The sequence below is a fragment of the Lolium rigidum genome, chromosome 3 (assembly GCF_022539505.1).
Source record: "Lolium rigidum isolate FL_2022 chromosome 3, APGP_CSIRO_Lrig_0.1, whole genome shotgun sequence".
In the NCBI taxonomy this organism is placed as follows: domain Eukaryota; kingdom Viridiplantae; phylum Streptophyta; class Magnoliopsida; order Poales; family Poaceae; genus Lolium; species Lolium rigidum.
The window spans coordinates 158,052,738-158,057,542 of NC_061510.1; positions in this window are offsets into that span (position 1 = coordinate 158,052,738).

Below are 4,805 nucleotides of genomic sequence, written 5' to 3' on the forward strand. Positions count from 1 at the left end.
TGCAGGTTCCACGTTGGCGCCGGAATCCCTGGTGTTGCGCCGCACTACACTCCGTCACCAACGACCTTCACGTGATCCTTGACTCCTACTGGTTCGATAAACCTTGGTTTCTTACTGAGGGAAACTTGCTGCTGTACGCATCACACCTTCCACTTGGCGTTCCCAACGGGCGTGTGCTTTACGCGTCATCAAGCGACGTAGAGCATGACATTGAAGTGCATCCCGTAGCAATCAAGGTTCAGGAAGATATTGACTGAGGATGCCTCGACTTTCGGAAGATGATGCAAGGGAGATAACTTCAAACTTGTCCAATTCCTTTATGACCATGGACACCACATGCATGCTCAGGCCGAAAACTGGCGAAGGAGCAACTTCTAACCTCGCAGCCTACTTGATCAATCACCAGTCGACACCCAATGGGCCCATGACACAAGCACATCGAGGTGGGTTGGAAAGTCTCGCGATCCTTGGAGATAAGCTCGCCCCTAGGAAGGAGAAAACTGCGCATCAGGACAGTGGATCCAAGCATCATTCGAAAGACGCTCGCGATGATATTACACAGAGCAGAATCGACAAAGCTCGACGTCGACGTGCTGCAAGAGAAGGATATGATAGCGAAGATTCCGAGGAAAACCAGGAATATGATGGCAAACTTCGAGGAGCCGATTGCTTAAGTTATAAGATTCGGGAGAAGATGCCACCAAAGAGATTCAAGCCTACTCCCAATGATGCTACTAAATATGACAGACAGCAAGACCGAGGTCTTGGATAGATGATTACTTACAAACTGTGATATTACACAAGAGAAATCAAATAGCAGCAAAGCAATGTCTGCAGCTTTACCTGAAAGATTCAGCATGAGCGTGGTTGAGAGGCATGCCGAAGGGATCTATCAGATCTTGGGAAGATTTAGTCGACGCCTTCGTAAAAAACTTTCAGGCCACATACAAGAGACCGGTCGGAATCGAAGAACTACGTCACTGTCAGCAGAAGTCGAAGGAATCAATGCGCACGTACATTGGGCGCTTTACTAAGCTCCTAAACGCTGCCGAAGATGTTTTCATCGACAGAGCAATTGATGCATTCAGTGATGGCATCCGACGAGAATCCTATATCGAAGAACTTGGTCGAAAAAGGCAAAAACTATTACTAAGCTTATGGAGATTGCCAACAGTTGGGCTGATGGAGAAGATCACGTAAGGAAAATTCGTCCACGCAGTGACGATGAAGATGCCGTAAGAAGAAGAAAGACCGTGGATACGATGATACTAACATTGTAGCTGCCGGATATTCCGATCAGCATGACGATCGATACGATGATCAACGTGGTGATATGCATGCTGATCGTGGGGACATCAATGGTAATAACTCAGGAGGAAATCATGGCAATTACAGGGAGCGATCTTCAAGGGTCCCAGAGTTACCCTTTGCTGAACAGCTAAATGCTCCCCGTTACATACACACGTACATTGATCCCAAGGATAATACCAAAAAGTCGAGTCATTGTCTCAGAGATTGTCGGTAGTTTATGGATATTCGGAAGTTCTACGAAACATGCAGGGGACAGCCGAGCAGCCGAACCCACCACCACCTCCGCCTCAGCACCAAGTTCAGCAAGTTCAAACTCGTAATTCTAATGAAGCTTTTCCCCCACCACGGGACAGATGAGCATGATTCACAAAACTGGTGTTTCTAGAAGAGAGATGAACAAGCTTACGCAAGAAATCAACCTCGCGGAAAGTACCATGGTGAACATTCCACAACATGTCGATTGGTCGTCACAGAGCATCCTATTTAGCAGGTCCGACCATCCGATGTCTATCCCAAGACCAGGTCATGCTGCCTTGATAGTCGAAGCACAAATCAGAGGATTCAATATGAGCAAAGTGTTCATGGATGGTGGAAGCGGATTAAATCTGATATTCGCAAGCATAGTAAAAAATATGGGCATCGCAACCAATATGTTGGAGGAGTTTGACACATGTTTCCATGGCATTGTCCCTACTTTGCCAGCATACCCTCTTGGCAGAATTTCCTTGAATGTCGTCTTCGGGAAACCCGACAATTTCAGGAAAGAAAGAATCGAGTTTGAGGTAGTGAATTGGGAATCACAGTACCACGCCATACTCGGGAGACCAGCTTATGCCAAGTTCATGGCTGTTCCACATTATGCATACCTAAAGCTCAAAATGTCAGGCAACAATGGGACCAATGTCACAGTCCATGGAAGTTTCTCTCGGTCAGATAATTGCGGCCACGAGTTTCAGAAGATTGCTGCTAAGTTTGGAGTAAAACAGGAAACTATTGACTTCCCCTCTAAGCAGTTAGCTTCTCGTGACAAAGATCCCAAGCTTAAGGAGAATGATAGCATTAAGAAGTCGAAGAAGAAACCAGATGATTCTGCAATGGCAGTTCCATCTATTGCACCTTCGGCAGTTGATGACAAGGTCTCAGTCGAAGGCGCTAATACTATGGCGATAATCGCAAGTATTCCTAAGGAAACCATTGAAACTACACCAGAAATCATCGGCACCTCGAGACCTACCGGCTCCTTAGGCATGGATCAAGATAAGAATGACCCTCCTCTTACTTAAGAAGACGAGCGGTGGCATGCATCTTTATTTACATAGAATTTTACTTTCAATAAAGCTTTTTTAGTCATAGCAGTATTAGGTTATCTTATCGTCATAAACTCATTAGTAAAGATCCAAGTTTCGTTATTCGAGTATTGAGTTGATTCGGGACACCCGAACAATTTTTTCAAGACTATTTCGCATAATACCGCGAACATTGACTTCAACAAGTGAACCCGATAAAAAAGATCGAGGGTCGCTTGTAATGGTTATACCCGAAATTATCATCTAAAGCCTCAGGAAAAATACGAGCGCTGCAATGGATGGTAATCAACGGGACTTACAAAATAACAATATACAATTATCATTAGCCGAAGCCTCAGGGAACATGCGAGTGCTATTGATGGCAAGGATAAAACTACTTATGGAAGACCCATGCCGGTACATCGAGCAAGGAGGTACTAAGAGCGACGGAGTCGATGGCATGCATAGTTCCCTTGATTTACTCGGGGGCTGCTGATACGTCTCCGACGTATCGATAATTTCTTATGTTCCATGCCATATTATTGATGATACCTACATGTTTTATGCACACTTTATGTCATATTCGTGCATTTTCTGGAACTAACCTATTAACAAGATGCCGAAGTGCCAGTTGCTGTTTTCTGCTGTTTTTGGTTCCAGAAATCCTAGTAATGAAATATTCTCGGAATTGGACAAAATCAAGACCCAGGGGCCTATTTTGCCACGAACCTTCCAGAAGACCGAAGAGCATACGAAGTGGGGCCACGAGGTGGCGACACCACAAGGCGGCGCGGCCAAGGAGGGGCCCGCGCCGCCCGTGGTGTGGGCCCCTCGTCGGCCCTCCGACTCTGCCCTTCCGCCTACTTAAAGCCTCCGTCGCGAAACCCACGATGCGAAAAACCACGATACGGAAAACCTTCCAGAGACGCCGCCGCCGCCAATCCCATCTCGGGGGATTCTGGAGATCTCCTCCGGCACCCTGCCGGAGAGGAGATTCATCTCCCGGAGGACTCTACACCGCCATGGTCGCCTCCGGAGTGATGAGTGAGTAGTTCACCCCTGGACTATGGGTCCATAGCAGTAGCTAGATGGTTGTCTTCTCCTCATTGTGCTTCATTGTTGGATCTTGTGAGCTGCCTAACATGATCAAGATCATCTATCCGTAATACTCTATGTTGTGTTTGTCGGGATCCGATGGATAGAGAATACCATGTTATGTTAATTATCAAGTTATTACATATGTGTTGTTTATGATCTTGCATGCTCTCCGTTATTAGTAGAGGCTCTGGCCATGTTTTTGCTCTTAACTCCAAGAGGGGGAGTATTTATGCTCGATAGTGGGTTCATGCCTGCATTGACACCGGGACGATGACGAGAAAGTTCTAAGGTTGTGTTGTGCTTGTTGCCACTAGGGATAAAACATTGATGCTATGTCCGAGGATGTAGTTATTGATTACATTACGCACCATACTTAATGAAATTGTCTCGTTGTTAGCAACTTAATACTGGAAGGGGTTCGGACGATAACTCTGAAGGTGGACTTTTTAGGCATAGATGCGGTTGGATGGCGGTCTATGTACTTTGTCGTAATGCCCAATTAAATCTCACTATACTTATCATGACATGTATGTGCATTGTTATGCCCTCTTTATTTGTCAATTGCCCGACTGTAATTTGTTCACCCAACATGCTTTTATCTTATGGGAGAGACACCTCTAGTGAGCTGTGGACCCCGGTCCATTCTTTAATACTGAAATACAAATCTGCTGCAATACTTGTTTTACTCGTTTTCTCTCGCAAACAATCATCTTCCACACAATACGGTTAATCCTTTGTTACAGCAAGCCGGTGAGATTGACAACCTCACTTGTTTCGTTGGGGCAAAGTACTTTGGTTGTGTTGTGCGGGTTCCACGTTGGCGCCGGAATCTACGGTGTTGCGCCGCACTACATCCCGCCGCCATCAACCTTCAACGTGCTTCTTGGCTCCTCCTGGTTCGATAAACCTTGGTTTCTTACTGAGCGAAAACTTGCTGCTGTGCGCATCATACCTTCCTCTTGGGGTTCCCCAACGAACGTGTGAAATACACGCCATCAAGCTCTTTTTCTGGCGCAGTTGCCGGGGAGATCAAGACACGCTGCAGGGGAGTCTCCACTTCTCAATCTCTTTACTTTGTTTTTGTCTTGCTTTATTTTATTTACTACTTTG